We start from the raw sequence: 16,637 nt of genomic DNA, 5'->3' as shown, positions 1-16,637 counted from the left end.
CGCCTGCCACGCGGGAGGCCCGGGTTCGATTCCCGGCCAATGCAGGATGTTTTGAACATGTGATTTCGAGAAGTATGCAAACCCCTGAGGAATAAATCTGTGTTCGATTGCCAGGCCAACAGACATCTCTGGTCTTGGTGGAGATCTCAACTGACTCTTGAAAAATCTGACTTTGCTTTCGTTTTCAGTTTGGACATTTACTCATTCTCAGGAGACTTTGGTGAATCCATTGTACATGTCCAGTGTGTGAGGTCATTTACTTTGTGCAAGGCTTTAGTTGTTAAATGGGAAACGAGAAACCAACTAGTCACTGACAACTGTCTTGAGTTTGGCATTTGTGACAATGTCCTGGGACATCCCACAAACTCGTCACCTTCTAACTACGATTGCGTGGCCTGTGAGTGGTGGAGAGCGAAACCGATTACATGTACGTGTTCGTCAGAGTCCCAGCTTTCCATGGAGGGGTCGCAGTCGTTTCTAGCTCTAACCATTCAGGCTATACAGATGTTTTTGTTAGAAGGGTTAAAGCCCAACAGTGCAAACTTATGGTTAGTCCCAATTCTCCACGTTTTTTCAAAGGTCCAACACACCAGCTCCTCGTTAGTATAGTGGTGAGTATCCCCGCCTGTCACGCGGGAGACCGGGGTTCCCCGACGGGGAGAAAGGACTTCTTTTTTTTTTAGGGTGAACAATGCAGCTGAGCCCACAAAATTAAAAATATGCTTGGAGATGAAGCTTTATGATACGATTTCCAGCCTTGTATCAGTATTCCAAGGCATTGGTTGTTCAGTGGTAGAATTCTCGCCTGCCACGCGGGAGGCCCGGGTTCGATTCCCGGCCAATGCAGGATGTTTTGAACATGTGATTTCGAGAAGTATGCAAACCCCTGAGGAATAAATCTGTGTTCGATTGCCAGGCCAACAGACATCTCTGGTCTTGGTGGAGATCTCAACTGACTCTTGAAAAATCTGACTTTGCTTTCGTTTTCAGTTTGGACATTTACTCATTCTCAGGAGACTTTGGTGAATCCATTGTACATGTCCAGTGTGTGAGGTCATTTACTTTGTGCAAGGCTTTAGTTGTTAAATGGGAAACGAGAAACCAACTAGTCACTGACAACTGTCTTGAGTTTGGCATTTGTGACAATGTCCTGGGACATCCCACAAACTCGTCACCTTCTAACTACGATTGCGTGGCCTGTGAGTGGTGGAGAGCGAAACCGATTACATGTACGTGTTCGTCAGAGTCCCAGCTTTCCATGGAGGGGTCGCAGTCGTTTCTAGCTCTAACCATTCAGGCTATACAGATGTTTTTGTTAGAAGGGTTAAAGCCCAACAGTGCAAACTTATGGTTAGTCCCAATTCTCCACGTTTTTCAAAGGTCCAACACACCAGCTCCTCGTTAGTATAGTGGTGAGTATCCCCGCCTGTCACGCGGGAGACCGGGGTTCAATTCCCCGACGGGGAGAAAGGACTTCTTTTTTTTAGGGTGAACAATGCAGCTGAGCCCACAAAATTAAAAATATGCTTGGAGATGAAGCTTTATGATACGATTTCCAGCCTTGTATCAGTATTCCAAGGCATTGGTTGTTCAGTGGTAGAATTCTCGCCTGCCACGGGAGGCCCGGGTTCGATTCCCGGCCAATGCAGGATGTTTTGAACATGTGATTTCGAGAAGTATGCAAACCCCTGAGGAATAAATCTGTGTTCGATTGCCAGGCCAACAGACATCTCTGGTCTTGGTGGAGATCTCAACTGACTCTTGAAAAATCTGACTTTGCTTTCGTTTTCAGTTTGGACATTTACTCATTCTCAGGAGACTTTGGTGAATCCATTGTACATGTCCAGTGTGTGAGGTCATTTACTTTGTGCAAGGCTTTAGTTGTTAAATGGGAAACGAGAAACCAACTAGTCACTGACAACTGTCTTGAGTTTGGCATTTGTGACAATGTCCTGGGACATCCCACAAACTCGTCACCTTCTAACTACGATTGCGTGGCCTGTGAGTGGTGGAGAGCGAAACCGATTACATGTACGTGTTCGTCAGAGTCCCAGCTTTCCATGGAGGGGTCGCAGTCGTTTCTAGCTCTAACCATTCAGGCTATACAGATGTTTTTGTTAGAAGGGTTAAAGCCCAACAGTGCAAACTTATGGTTAGTCCCAATTCTCCACGTTTTTTCAAAGGTCCAACACACCAGCTCCTCGTTAGTATAGTGGTGAGTATCCCCGCCTGTCACGCGGGAGACCGGGGTTCAATTCCCCGACGGGGAGAAAGGACTTCTTTTAGGGTGAACAATGCAGCTGAGCCCACAAAATTAAAAATATGCTTGGAGATGAAGCTTTATGATACGATTTCCAGCCTTGTATCAGTATTCCAAGGCATTGGTTGTTCAGTGGTAGAATTCTCGCCTGCCACGCGGGAGGCCCGGGTTCGATTCCCGGCCAATGCAGGATGTTTTGAACATGTGATTTCGAGAAGTATGCAAACCCCTGAGGAATAAATCTGTGTTCGATTGCCAGGCCAACAGACATCTCTGGTCTTGGTGGAGATCTCAACTGACTCTTGAAAAATCTGACTTTGCTTTCGTTTTCAGTTTGGACATTTACTCATTCTCAGGAGACTTTGGTGAATCCATTGTACATGTCCAGTGTGTGAGGTCATTTACTTTGTGCAAGGCTTTAGTTGTTAAATGGGAAACGAGAAACCAACTAGTCACTGACAACTGTCTTGAGTTTGGCATTTGTGACAATGTCCTGGGACATCCCACAAACTCGTCACCTTCTAACTACGATTGCGTGGCCTGTGAGTGGTGGAGAGCGAAACCGATTACATGTACGTGTTCGTCAGAGTCCCAGCTTTCCATGGAGGGGTCGCAGTCGTTTCTAGCTCTAACCATTCAGGCTATACAGATGTTTTTGTTAGAAGGGTTAAAGCCCAACAGTGCAAACTTATGGTTAGTCCCAATTCTCCACGTTTTTTCAAAGGTCCAACACACCAGCTCCTCGTTAGTATAGTGGTGAGTATCCCCGCCTGTCACGCGGGAGACCGGGGTTCCCCGACGGGGAGAAAGGACTTCTTTTTTTTAGGGTGAACAATGCAGCTGAGCCCACAAAATTAAAAATATGCTTGGAGATGAAGCTTTATGATACGATTTCCAGCCTTGTATCAGTATTCCAAGGCATTGGTTGTTCAGTGGTAGAATTCTCGCCTGCCACGCGGGAGGCCCGGGTTCGATTCCCGGCCAATGCAGGATGTTTTGAACATGTGATTTCGAGAAGTATGCAAACCCCTGAGGAATAAATCTGTGTTCGATTGCCAGGCCAACAGACATCTCTGGTCTTGGTGGAGATCTCAACTGACTCTTGAAAAATCTGACTTTGCTTTCGTTTTCAGTTTGGACATTTACTCATTCTCAGGAGACTTTGGTGAATCCATTGTACATGTCCAGTGTGTGAGGTCATTTACTTTGTGCAAGGCTTTAGTTGTTAAATGGGAAACGAGAAACCAACTAGTCACTGACAACTGTCTTGAGTTTGGCATTTGTGACAATGTCCTGGGACATCCCACAAACTCGTCACCTTCTAACTACGATTGCGTGGCCTGTGAGTGGTGGAGAGCGAAACCGATTACATGTACGTGTTCGTCAGAGTCCCAGCTTTCCATGGAGGGGTCGCAGTCGTTTCTAGCTCTAACCATTCAGGCTATACAGATGTTTTTGTTAGAAGGGTTAAAGCCCAACAGTGCAAACTTATGGTTAGTCCCAATTCTCCACGTTTTTTCAAAGGTCCAACACACCAGCTCCTCGTTAGTATAGTGGTGAGTATCCCCGCCTGTCACGCGGGAGACCGGGTTCAATTCCCCGACGGGGAGAAAGGACTTCTTTTTTTTTTAGGGTGAACAATGCAGCTGAGCCCACAAAATTAAAAATATGCTTGGAGATGAAGCTTTATGATACGATTTCCAGCCTTGTATCAGTATTCCAAGGCATTGGTTGTTCAGTGGTAGAATTCTCGCCTGCCACGCGGGAGGCCCGGGTTCGATTCCCGGCCAATGCAGGATGTTTTGAACATGTGATTTCGAGAAGTATGCAAACCCCTGAGGAATAAATCTGTGTTCGATTGCCAGGCCAACAGACATCTCTGGTCTTGGTGGAGATCTCAACTGACTCTTGAAAAATCTGACTTTGCTTTCGTTTTCAGTTTGGACATTTACTCATTCTCAGGAGACTTTGGTGAATCCATTGTACATGTCCAGTGTGTGAGGTCATTTACTTTGTGCAAGGCTTTAGTTGTTAAATGGGAAACGAGAAACCAACTAGTCACTGACAACTGTCTTGAGTTTGGCATTTGTGACAATGTCCTGGGACATCCCACAAACTCGTCACCTTCTAACTACGATTGCGTGGCCTGTGAGTGGTGGAGAGCGAAACCGATTACATGTACGTGTTCGTCAGAGTCCCAGCTTTCCATGGAGGGGTCGCAGTCGTTTCTAGCTCTAACCATTCAGGCTATACAGATGTTTTTGTTAGAAGGGTTAAAGCCCAACAGTGCAAACTTATGGTTAGTCCCAATTCTCCACGTTTTTTCAAAGGTCCAACACACCAGCTCCTCGTTAGTATAGTGGTGAGTATCCCCGCCTGTCACGCGGGAGACCGGGGTTCAATTCCCCGACGGGGAGAAAGGACTTCTTTTTTTTAGGGTGAACAATGCAGCTGAGCCCACAAAATTAAAAATATGCTTGGAGATGAAGCTTTATGATACGATTTCCAGCCTTGTATCAGTATTCCAAGGCATTGGTTGTTCAGTGGTAGAATTCTCGCCTGCCACGCGGGAGGCCCGGGTTCGATTCCCGCCAATGCAGGATGTTTTGAACATGTGATTTCGAGAAGTATGCAAACCCCTGAGGAATAAATCTGTGTTCGATTGCCAGGCCAACAGACATCTCTGGTCTTGGTGGAGATCTCAACTGACTCTTGAAAAATCTGACTTTGCTTTCGTTTTCAGTTTGGACATTTACTCATTCTCAGGAGACTTTGGTGAATCCATTGTACATGTCCAGTGTGTGAGGTCATTTACTTTGTGCAAGGCTTTAGTTGTTAAATGGGAAACGAGAAACCAACTAGTCACTGACAACTGTCTTGAGTTTGGCATTTGTGACAATGTCCTGGGACATCCCACAAACTCGTCACCTTCTAACTACGATTGCGTGGCCTGTGAGTGGTGGAGAGCGAAACCGATTACATGTACGTGTTCGTCAGAGTCCCAGCTTTCCATGGAGGGGTCGCAGTCGTTTCTAGCTCTAACCATTCAGGCTATACAGATGTTTTTGTTAGAAGGGTTAAAGCCCAACAGTGCAAACTTATGGTTAGTCCCAATTCTCCACGTTTTTTCAAAGGTCCAACACACCAGCTCCTCGTTAGTATAGTGGTGAGTATCCCCGCCTGTCACGCGGGAGACCGGGGTTCAATTCCCCGACGGGGAGAAAGGACTTCTTTTTTTTAGGGTGAACAATGCAGCTGAGCCCACAAAATTAAAAATATGCTTGGAGATGAAGCTTTATGATACGATTTCCAGCCTTGTATCAGTATTCCAAGGCATTGGTTGTTCAGTGGTAGAATTCTCGCCTGCCACGCGGGAGGCCCGGGTTCGATTCCCGGCCAATGCAGGATGTTTTGAACATGTGATTTCGAGAAGTATGCAAACCCCTGAGGAATAAATCTGTGTTCGATTGCCAGGCCAACAGACATCTCTGGTCTTGGTGGAGATCTCAACTGACTCTTGAAAAATCTGACTTTGCTTTCGTTTTCAGTTTGGACATTTACTCATTCTCAGGAGACTTTGGTGAATCCATTGTACATGTCCAGTGTGTGAGGTCATTTACTTTGTGCAAGGCTTTAGTTGTTAAATGGGAAACGAGAAACCAACTAGTCACTGACAACTGTCTTGAGTTTGGCATTTGTGACAATGTCCTGGGACATCCCACAAACTCGTCACCTTCTAACTACGATTGCGTGGCCTGTGAGTGGTGGAGAGCGAAACCGATTACATGTACGTGTTCGTCAGAGTCCCAGCTTTCCATGGAGGGGTCGCAGTCGTTTCTAGCTCTAACCATTCAGGCTATACAGATGTTTTTGTTAGAAGGGTTAAAGCCCAACAGTGCAAACTTATGGTTAGTCCCAATTCTCCACGTTTTTTCAAAGGTCCAACACACCAGCTCCTCGTTAGTATAGTGGTGAGTATCCCCGCCTGTCACGCGGGAGACCGGGGTTCAATTCCCCGACGGGGAGAAAGGACTTCTTTTTTTTAGGGTGAACAATGCAGCTGAGCCCACAAAATTAAAAATATGCTTGGAGATGAAGCTTTATGATACGATTTCCAGCCTTGTATCAGTATTCCAAGGCATTGGTTGTTCAGTGGTAGAATTCTCGCCTGCCACGCGGGAGGCCCGGGTTCGATTCCCGGCCAATGCAGGATGTTTTGAACATGTGATTTCGAGAAGTATGCAAACCCCTGAGGAATAAATCTGTGTTCGATTGCCAGGCCAACAGACATCTCTGGTCTTGGTGGAGATCTCAACTGACTCTTGAAAAATCTGACTTTGCTTTCGTTTTCAGTTTGGACATTTACTCATTCTCAGGAGACTTTGGTGAATCCATTGTACATGTCCAGTGTGTGAGGTCATTTACTTTGTGCAAGGCTTTAGTTGTTAAATGGGAAACGAGAAACCAACTAGTCACTGACAACTGTCTTGAGTTTGGCATTTGTGACAATGTCCTGGGACATCCCACAAACTCGTCACCTTCTAACTACGATTGCGTGGCCTGTGAGTGGTGGAGAGCGAAACCGATTACATGTACGTGTTCGTCAGAGTCCCAGCTTTCCATGGAGGGGTCGCAGTCGTTTCTAGCTCTAACCATTCAGGCTATACAGATGTTTTTGTTAGAAGGGTTAAAGCCCAACAGTGCAAACTTATGGTTAGTCCCAATTCTCCACGTTTTTCAAAGGTCCAACACACCAGCTCCTCGTTAGTATAGTGGTGAGTATCCCCGCCTGTCACGCGGGAGACCGGGGTTCAATTCCCCGACGGGGAGAAAGGACTTCTTTTTTTTTAGGGTGAACAATGCAGCTGAGCCCACAAAATTAAAAATATGCTTGGAGATGAAGCTTTATGATACGATTTCCAGCCTTGTATCAGTATTCCAAGGCATTGGTTGTTCAGTGGTAGAATTCTCGCCTGCCACGCGGGAGGCCCGGGTTCGATTCCCGCCAATGCAGGATGTTTTGAACATGTGATTTCGAGAAGTATGCAAACCCCTGAGGAATAAATCTGTGTTCGATTGCCAGGCCAACAGACATCTCTGGTCTTGGTGGAGATCTCAACTGACTCTTGAAAAATCTGACTTTGCTTTCGTTTTCAGTTTGGACATTTACTCATTCTCAGGAGACTTTGGTGAATCCATTGTACATGTCCAGTGTGTGAGGTCATTTACTTTGTGCAAGGCTTTAGTTGTTAAATGGGAAACGAGAAACCAACTAGTCACTGACAACTGTCTTGAGTTTGGCATTTGTGACAATGTCCTGGGACATCCCACAAACTCGTCACCTTCTAACTACGATTGCGTGGCCTGTGAGTGGTGGAGAGCGAAACCGATTACATGTACGTGTTCGTCAGAGTCCCAGCTTTCCATGGAGGGGTCGCAGTCGTTTCTAGCTCTAACCATTCAGGCTATACAGATGTTTTTGTTAGAAGGGTTAAAGCCCAACAGTGCAAACTTATGGTTAGTCCCAATTCTCCACGTTTTTCAAAGGTCCAACACACCAGCTCCTCGTTAGTATAGTGGTGAGTATCCCCGCCTGTCACGCGGGAGACCGGGGTTCAATTCCCCGACGGGGAGAAAGGACTTCTTTTTTTTAGGGTGAACAATGCAGCTGAGCCCACAAAATTAAAAATATGCTTGGAGATGAAGCTTTATGATACGATTTCCAGCCTTGTATCAGTATTCCAAGGCATTGGTTGTTCAGTGGTAGAATTCTCGCCTGCCACGCGGGAGGCCCGGGTTCGATTCCCGGCCAATGCAGGATGTTTTGAACATGTGATTTCGAGAAGTATGCAAACCCCTGAGGAATAAATCTGTGTTCGATTGCCAGGCCAACAGACATCTCTGGTCTTGGTGGAGATCTCAACTGACTCTTGAAAAATCTGACTTTGCTTTCGTTTTCAGTTTGGACATTTACTCATTCTCAGGAGACTTTGGTGAATCCATTGTACATGTCCAGTGTGTGAGGTCATTTACTTTGTGCAAGGCTTTAGTTGTTAAATGGGAAACGAGAAACCAACTAGTCACTGACAACTGTCTTGAGTTTGGCATTTGTGACAATGTCCTGGGACATCCCACAAACTCGTCACCTTCTAACTACGATTGCGTGGCCTGTGAGTGGTGGAGAGCGAAACCGATTACATGTACGTGTTCGTCAGAGTCCCAGCTTTCCATGGAGGGGTCGCAGTCGTTTCTAGCTCTAACCATTCAGGCTATACAGATGTTTTTGTTAGAAGGGTTAAAGCCCAACAGTGCAAACTTATGGTTAGTCCCAATTCTCCACGTTTTTTCAAAGGTCCAACACACCAGCTCCTCGTTAGTATAGTGGTGAGTATCCCCGCCTGTCACGCGGGAGACCGGGTTCAATTCCCCGACGGGGAGAAAGGACTTCTTTTTTTTAGGGTGAACAATGCAGCTGAGCCCACAAAATTAAAAATATGCTTGGAGATGAAGCTTTATGATACGATTTCCAGCCTTGTATCAGTATTCCAAGGCATTGGTTGTTCAGTGGTAGAATTCTCGCCTGCCACGCGGGAGGCCCGGGTTCGATTCCCGGCCAATGCAGGATGTTTTGAACATGTGATTTCGAGAAGTATGCAAACCCCTGAGGAATAAATCTGTGTTCGATTGCCAGGCCAACAGACATCTCTGGTCTTGGTGGAGATCTCAACTGACTCTTGAAAAATCTGACTTTGCTTTCGTTTTCAGTTTGGACATTTACTCATTCTCAGGAGACTTTGGTGAATCCATTGTACATGTCCAGTGTGTGAGGTCATTTACTTTGTGCAAGGCTTTAGTTGTTAAATGGGAAACGAGAAACCAACTAGTCACTGACAACTGTCTTGAGTTTGGCATTTGTGACAATGTCCTGGGACATCCCACAAACTCGTCACCTTCTAACTACGATTGCGTGGCCTGTGAGTGGTGGAGAGCGAAACCGATTACATGTACGTGTTCGTCAGAGTCCCAGCTTTCCATGGAGGGGTCGCAGTCCTTTCTAGCTCTAACCATTCAGGCTATACAGATGTTTTTGTTAGAAGGGTTAAAGCCCAACAGTGCAAACTTATGGTTAGTCCCAATTCTCCACGTTTTTTCAAAGGTCCAACACACCAGCTCCTCGTTAGTATAGTGGTGAGTATCCCCGCCTGTCACGCGGGAGACCGGGGTTCAATTCCCCGACGGGGAGAAAGGACTTCTTTTTTTTAGGGTGAACAATGCAGCTGAGCCCACAAAATTAAAAATATGCTTGGAGATGAAGCTTTATGATACGATTTCCAGCCTTGTATCAGTATTCCAAGGCATTGGTTGTTCAGTGGTAGAATTCTCGCCTGCCACGCGGGAGGCCCGGGTTCGATTCCCGGCCAATGCAGGATGTTTTGAACATGTGATTTCGAGAAGTATGCAAACCCCTGAGGAATAAATCTGTGTTCGATTGCCAGGCCAACAGACATCTCTGGTCTTGGTGGAGATCTCAACTGACTCTTGAAAAATCTGACTTTGCTTTCGTTTTCAGTTTGGACATTTACTCATTCTCAGGAGACTTTGGTGAATCCATTGTACATGTCCAGTGTGTGAGGTCATTTACTTTGTGCAAGGCTTTAGTTGTTAAATGGGAAACGAGAAACCAACTAGTCACTGACAACTGTCTTGAGTTTGGCATTTGTGACAATGTCCTGGGACATCCCACAAACTCGTCACCTTCTAACTACGATTGCGTGGCCTGTGAGTGGTGGAGAGCGAAACCGATTACATGTACGTGTTCGTCAGAGTCCCAGCTTTCCATGGAGGGGTCGCAGTCGTTTCTAGCTCTAACCATTCAGGCTATACAGATGTTTTTGTTAGAAGGGTTAAAGCCCAACAGTGCAAACTTATGGTTAGTCCCAATTCTCCACGTTTTTTCAAAGGTCCAACACACCAGCTCCTCGTTAGTATAGTGGTGAGTATCCCCCCTGTCACGCGGGAGACCGGGGTTCAATTCCCCGACGGGGAGAAAGGACTTCTTTTTTTTAGGGTGAACAATGCAGCTGAGCCCACAAAATTAAAAATATGCTTGGAGATGAAGCTTTATGATACGATTTCCAGCCTTGTATCAGTATTCCAAGGCATTGGTTGTTCAGTGGTAGAATTCTCGCCTGCCACGCGGGAGGCCCGGGTTCGATTCCCGGCCAATGCAGGATGTTTTGAACATGTGATTTCGAGAAGTATGCAAACCCCTGAGGAATAAATCTGTGTTCGATTGCCAGGCCAACAGACATCTCTGGTCTTGGTGGAGATCTCAACTGACTCTTGAAAAATCTGACTTTGCTTTCGTTTTCAGTTTGGACATTTACTCATTCTCAGGAGACTTTGGTGAATCCATTGTACATGTCCAGTGTGTGAGGTCATTTACTTTGTGCAAGGCTTTAGTTGTTAAATGGGAAACGAGAAACCAACTAGTCACTGACAACTGTCTTGAGTTTGGCATTTGTGACAATGTCCTGGGACATCCCACAAACTCGTCACCTTCTAACTACGATTGCGTGGCCTGTGAGTGGTGGAGAGCGAAACCGATTACATGTACGTGTTCGTCAGAGTCCCAGCTTTCCATGGAGGGGTCGCAGTCGTTTCTAGCTCTAACCATTCAGGCTATACAGATGTTTTTGTTAGAAGGGTTAAAGCCCAACAGTGCAAACTTATGGTTAGTCCCAATTCTCCACGTTTTTTCAAAGGTCCAACACACCAGCTCCTCGTTAGTATAGTGGTGAGTATCCCCGCCTGTCACGCGGGAGACCGGGGTTCAATTCCCCGACGGGGAGAAAGGACTTCTTTTTTTTAGGGTGAACAATGCAGCTGAGCCCACAAAATTAAAAATATGCTTGGAGATGAAGCTTTATGATACGATTTCCAGCCTTGTATCAGTATTCCAAGGCATTGGTTGTTCAGTGGTAGAATTCTCGCCTGCCACGCGGGAGGCCCGGGTTCGATTCCCGGCCAATGCAGGATGTTTTGAACATGTGATTTCGAGAAGTATGCAAACCCCTGAGGAATAAATCTGTGTTCGATTGCCAGGCCAACAGACATCTCTGGTCTTGGTGGAGATCTCAACTGACTCTTGAAAAATCTGACTTTGCTTTCGTTTTCAGTTTGGACATTTACTCATTCTCAGGAGACTTTGGTGAATCCATTGTACATGTCCAGTGTGTGAGGTCATTTACTTTGTGCAAGGCTTTAGTTGTTAAATGGGAAACGAGAAACCAACTAGTCACTGACAACTGTCTTGAGTTTGGCATTTGTGACAATGTCCTGGGACATCCCACAAACTCGTCACCTTCTAACTACGATTGCGTGGCCTGTGAGTGGTGGAGAGCGAAACCGATTACATGTACGTGTTCGTCAGAGTCCCAGCTTTCCATGGAGGGGTCGCAGTCCTTTCTAGCTCTAACCATTCAGGCTATACAGATGTTTTTGTTAGAAGGGTTAAAGCCCAACAGTGCAAACTTATGGTTAGTCCCAATTCTCCACGTTTTTTCAAAGGTCCAACACACCAGCTCCTCGTTAGTATAGTGGTGAGTATCCCCGCCTGTCACGCGGGAGACCGGGGTTCAATTCCCCGACGGGGAGAAAGGACTTCTTTTTTTTAGGGTGAACAATGCAGCTGAGCCCACAAAATTAAAAATATGCTTGGAGATGAAGCTTTATGATACGATTTCCAGCCTTGTATCAGTATTCCAAGGCATTGGTTGTTCAGTGGTAGAATTCTCGCCTGCCACGCGGGAGGCCCGGGTTCGATTCCCGGCCAATGCAGGATGTTTTGAACATGTGATTTCGAGAAGTATGCAAACCCCTGAGGAATAAATCTGTGTTCGATTGCCAGGCCAACAGACATCTCTGGTCTTGGTGGAGATCTCAACTGACTCTTGAAAAATCTGACTTTGCTTTCGTTTTCAGTTTGGACATTTACTCATTCTCAGGAGACTTTGGTGAATCCATTGTACATGTCCAGTGTGTGAGGTCATTTACTTTGTGCAAGGCTTTAGTTGTTAAATGGGAAACGAGAAACCAACTAGTCACTGACAACTGTCTTGAGTTTGGCATTTGTGACAATGTCCTGGGACATCCCACAAACTCGTCACCTTCTAACTACGATTGCGTGGCCTGTGAGTGGTGGAGAGCGAAACCGATTACATGTACGTGTTCGTCAGAGTCCCAGCTTTCCATGGAGGGGTCGCAGTCGTTTCTAGCTCTAACCATTCAGGCTATACAGATGTTTTTGTTAGAAGGGTTAAAGCCCAACAGTGCAAACTTATGGTTAGTCCCAATTCTCCACGTTTTTCAAAGGTCCAACACACCAGCTCCTCGTTAGTATAGTGGTGAGTATCCCCGCCTGTCACGCGGGAGACCGGGGTTCAATTCCCCGACGGGGAGAAAGGACTTCTTTTTTTTAGGGTGAACAATGCAGCTGAGCCCACAAAATTAAAAATATGCTTGGAGATGAAGCTTTATGATACGATTTCCAGCCTTGTATCAGTATTCCAAGGCATTGGTTGTTCAGTGGTAGAATTCTCGCCTGCCACGCGGGAGGCCCGGGTTCGATTCCCGGCCAATGCAGGATGTTTTGAACATGTGATTTCGAGAAGTATGCAAACCCCTGAGGAATAAATCTGTGTTCGATTGCCAGGCCAACAGACATCTCTGGTCTTGGTGGAGATCTCAACTGACTCTTGAAAAATCTGACTTTGCTTTCGTTTTCAGTTTGGACATTTACTCATTCTCAGGAGACTTTGGTGAATCCATTGTACATGTCCAGTGTGTGAGGTCATTTACTTTGTGCAAGGCTTTAGTTGTTAAATGGGAAACGAGAAACCAACTAGTCACTGACAACTGTCTTGAGTTTGGCATTTGTGACAATGTCCTGGGACATCCCACAAACTCGTCACCTTCTAACTACGATTGCGTGGCCTGTGAGTGGTGGAGCGAAACCGATTACATGTACGTGTTCGTCAGAGTCCCAGCTTTCCATGGAGGGGTCGCAGTCCTTTCTAGCTCTAACCATTCAGGCTATACAGATGTTTTTGTTAGAAGGGTTAAAGCCCAACAGTGCAAACTTATGGTTAGTCCCAATTCTCCACGTTTTTTCAAAGGTCCAACACACCAGCTCCTCGTTAGTATAGTGGTGAGTATCCCCGCCTGTCACGCGGGAGACCGGGGTTCAATTCCCCGACGGGGAGAAAGGACTTCTTTTTTTTAGGGTGAACAATGCAGCTGAGCCCACAAAATTAAAAATATGCTTGGAGATGAAGCTTTATGATACGATTTCCAGCCTTGTATCAGTATTCCAAGGCATTGGTTGTTCAGTGGTAGAATTCTCGCCTGCCACGCGGGAGGCCCGGGTTCGATTCCCGGCCAATGCAGGATGTTTTGAACATGTGATTTCGAGAAGTATGCAAACCCCTGAGGAATAAATCTGTGTTCGATTGCCAGGCCAACAGACATCTCTGGTCTTGGTGGAGATCTCAACTGACTCTTGAAAAATCTGACTTTGCTTTCGTTTTCAGTTTGGACATTTACTCATTCTCAGGAGACTTTGGTGAATCCATTGTACATGTCCAGTGTGTGAGGTCATTTACTTTGTGCAAGGCTTTAGTTGTTAAATGGGAAACGAGAAACCAACTAGTCACTGACAACTGTCTTGAGTTTGGCATTTGTGACAATGTCCTGGGACATCCCACAAACTCGTCACCTTCTAACTACGATTGCGTGGCCTGTGAGTGGTGGAGAGCGAAACCGATTACATGTACGTGTTCGTCAGAGTCCCAGCTTTCCATGGAGGGGTCGCAGTCCTTTCTAGCTCTAACCATTCAGGCTATACAGATGTTTTTGTTAGAAGGGTTAAAGCCCAACAGTGCAAACTTATGGTTAGTCCCAATTCTCCACGTTTTTTCAAAGGTCCAACACACCAGCTCCTCGTTAGTATAGTGGTGAGTATCCCCGCCTGTCACGCGGGAGACCGGGGTTCAATTCCCCGACGGGGAGAAAGGACTTCTTTTTTTTAGGGTGAACAATGCAGCTGAGCCCACAAAATTAAAAATATGCTTGGAGATGAAGCTTTATGATACGATTTCCAGCCTTGTATCAGTATTCCAAGGCATTGGTTGTTCAGTGGTAGAATTCTCGCCTGCCACGCGGGAGGCCCGGGTTCGATTCCCGGCCAATGCAGGATGTTTTGAACATGTGATTTCGAGAAGTATGCAAACCCCTGAGGAATAAATCTGTGTTCGATTGCCAGGCCAACAGACATCTCTGGTCTTGGTGGAGATCTCAACTGACTCTTGAAAAATCTGACTTTGCTTTCGTTTTCAGTTTGGACATTTACTCATTCTCAGGAGACTTTGGTGAATCCATTGTACATGTCCAGTGTGTGAGGTCATTTACTTTGTGCAAGGCTTTAGTTGTTAAATGGGAAACGAGAAACCAACTAGTCACTGACAACTGTCTTGAGTTTGGCATTTGTGACAATGTCCTGGGACATCCCACAAACTCGTCACCTTCTAACTACGATTGCGTGGCCTGTGAGTGGTGGAGAGCGAAACCGATTACATGTACGTGTTCGTCAGAGTCCCAGCTTTCCATGGAGGGGTCGCAGTCGTTTCTAGCTCTAACCATTCAGGCTATACAGATGTTTTTGTTAGAAGGGTTAAAGCCCAACAGTGCAAACTTATGGTTAGTCCCAATTCTCCACGTTTTTTCAAAGGTCCAACACACCAGCTCCTCGTTAGTATAGTGGTGAGTATCCCCGCCTGTCACGCGGGAGACCGGGGTTCAATTCCCCGACGGGGAGAAAGGACTTCTTTTTTTTAGGGTGAACAATGCAGCTGAGCCCACAAAATTAAAAATATGCTTGGAGATGAAGCTTTATGATACGATTTCCAGCCTTGTATCAGTATTCCAAGGCATTGGTTGTTCAGTGGTAGAATTCTCGCCTGCCACGCGGGAGGCCCGGGTTCGATTCCCGGCCAATGCAGGATGTTTTGAACATGTGATTTCGAGAAGTATGCAAACCCCTGAGGAATAAATCTGTGTTCGATTGCCAGGCCAACAGACATCTCTGGTCTTGGTGGAGATCTCAACTGACTCTTGAAAAATCTGACTTTGCTTTCGTTTTCAGTTTGGACATTTACTCATTCTCAGGAGACTTTGGTGAATCCATTGTACATGTCCAGTGTGTGAGGTCATTTACTTTGTGCAAGGCTTTAGTTGTTAAATGGGAAACGAGAAACCAACTAGTCACTGACAACTGTCTTGAGTTTGGCATTTGTGACAATGTCCTGGGACATCCCACAAACTCGTCACCTTCTAACTACGATTGCGTGGCCTGTGAGTGGTGGAGAGCGAAACCGATTACATGTACGTGTTCGTCAGAGTCCCAGCTTTCCATGGAGGGGTCGCAGTCGTTTCTAGCTCTAACCATTCAGGCTATACAGATGTTTTTGTTAGAAGGGTTAAAGCCCAACAGTGCAAACTTATGGTTAGTCCCAATTCTCCACGTTTTTTCAAAGGTCCAACACACCAGCTCCTCGTTAGTATAGTGGTGAGTATCCCCGCCTGTCACGCGGGAGACCGGGGTTCAATTCCCCGACGGGGAGAAAGGACTTCTTTTTTTTAGGGTGAACAATGCAGCTGAGCCCACAAAATTAAAAATATGCTTGGAGATGAAGCTTTATGATACGATTTCCAGCCTTGTATCAGTATTCCAAGGCATTGGTTGTTCAGTGGTAGAATTCTCGCCTGCCACGCGGGAGGCCCGGGTTCGATTCCCGGCCAATGCAGGATGTTTTGAACATGTGATTTCGAGAAGTATGCAAACCCCTGAGGAATAAATCTGTGTTCGATTGCCAGGCCAACAGACATCTCTGGTCTTGGTGGAGATCTCAACTGACTCTTGAAAAATCTGACTTTGCTTTCGTTTTCAGTTTGGACATTTACTCATTCTCAGGAGACTTTGGTGAATCCATTGTACATGTCCAGTGTGTGAGGTCATTTACTTTGTGCAAGGCTTTAGTTGTTAAATGGGAAACGAGAAACCAACTAGTCACTGACAACTGTCTTGAGTTTGGCATTTGTGACAATGTCCTGGGACATCCCACAAACTCGTCACCTTCTAACTACGATTGCGTGGCCTGTGAGTGGTGGAGAGCGAAACCGATTACATGTACGTGTTCGTCAGAGTCCCAGCTTTCCATGGAGGGGTCGCAGTCGTTTCTAGCTCTAACCATTCAGGCTATACAGATGTTTTTGTTAGAAGGGTTAAAGCCCAACAGTGCAAACTTATGGTTAGTCCCAA

The 16,637-nt window shown here is 46.1% G+C and overlaps 15 non-coding genes across 15 annotated transcripts; all 15 read left to right on the top strand.

Moving 5' to 3' along the window:
* The first annotated feature begins 1,395 nt into the window (after positions 1–1,395).
* trnad-guc lies at positions 1,396–1,467 on the top strand. The gene has a single exon. It is a non-coding gene; the product is annotated as a tRNA-Asp (tRNA).
* Positions 1,468–2,198: 731 nt separating this feature from the next.
* Positions 2,199–2,270, top strand: trnad-guc. Its single transcript has one exon. It is a non-coding gene; the product is annotated as a tRNA-Asp (tRNA).
* A 2,335-nt stretch (positions 2,271–4,605) lies between these two features.
* trnad-guc lies at positions 4,606–4,677 on the top strand. The gene has a single exon. It is a non-coding gene; the product is annotated as a tRNA-Asp (tRNA).
* Positions 4,678–5,409: 732 nt separating this feature from the next.
* On the top strand, positions 5,410–5,481 carry trnad-guc. Its single transcript has one exon. It is a non-coding gene; the product is annotated as a tRNA-Asp (tRNA).
* Positions 5,482–6,214: 733 nt separating this feature from the next.
* On the top strand, positions 6,215–6,286 carry trnad-guc. The gene has a single exon. It is a non-coding gene; the product is annotated as a tRNA-Asp (tRNA).
* A 732-nt stretch (positions 6,287–7,018) lies between these two features.
* Positions 7,019–7,090, top strand: trnad-guc. The gene has a single exon. It is a non-coding gene; the product is annotated as a tRNA-Asp (tRNA).
* Positions 7,091–7,822: 732 nt separating this feature from the next.
* On the top strand, positions 7,823–7,894 carry trnad-guc. Its single transcript has one exon. It is a non-coding gene; the product is annotated as a tRNA-Asp (tRNA).
* A 1,537-nt stretch (positions 7,895–9,431) lies between these two features.
* trnad-guc lies at positions 9,432–9,503 on the top strand. The gene has a single exon. It is a non-coding gene; the product is annotated as a tRNA-Asp (tRNA).
* Positions 9,504–11,040: 1,537 nt separating this feature from the next.
* On the top strand, positions 11,041–11,112 carry trnad-guc. Its single transcript has one exon. It is a non-coding gene; the product is annotated as a tRNA-Asp (tRNA).
* A 733-nt stretch (positions 11,113–11,845) lies between these two features.
* On the top strand, positions 11,846–11,917 carry trnad-guc. The gene has a single exon. It is a non-coding gene; the product is annotated as a tRNA-Asp (tRNA).
* A 732-nt stretch (positions 11,918–12,649) lies between these two features.
* Positions 12,650–12,721, top strand: trnad-guc. The gene has a single exon. It is a non-coding gene; the product is annotated as a tRNA-Asp (tRNA).
* Positions 12,722–13,452: 731 nt separating this feature from the next.
* On the top strand, positions 13,453–13,524 carry trnad-guc. Its single transcript has one exon. It is a non-coding gene; the product is annotated as a tRNA-Asp (tRNA).
* Positions 13,525–14,257: 733 nt separating this feature from the next.
* On the top strand, positions 14,258–14,329 carry trnad-guc. The gene has a single exon. It is a non-coding gene; the product is annotated as a tRNA-Asp (tRNA).
* A 733-nt stretch (positions 14,330–15,062) lies between these two features.
* Positions 15,063–15,134, top strand: trnad-guc. The gene has a single exon. It is a non-coding gene; the product is annotated as a tRNA-Asp (tRNA).
* Positions 15,135–15,867: 733 nt separating this feature from the next.
* Positions 15,868–15,939, top strand: trnad-guc. The gene has a single exon. It is a non-coding gene; the product is annotated as a tRNA-Asp (tRNA).
* Positions 15,940–16,637: the final 698 nt, after the last annotated feature.

Source organism: Oncorhynchus gorbuscha, linkage group LGY (genome assembly GCF_021184085.1).
Source record: "Oncorhynchus gorbuscha isolate QuinsamMale2020 ecotype Even-year linkage group LGY, OgorEven_v1.0, whole genome shotgun sequence".
Taxonomy (NCBI): Eukaryota; Metazoa; Chordata; class Actinopteri; order Salmoniformes; family Salmonidae; genus Oncorhynchus; species Oncorhynchus gorbuscha.
This window is presented reverse-complemented; position numbering and strand designations above follow the sequence as displayed.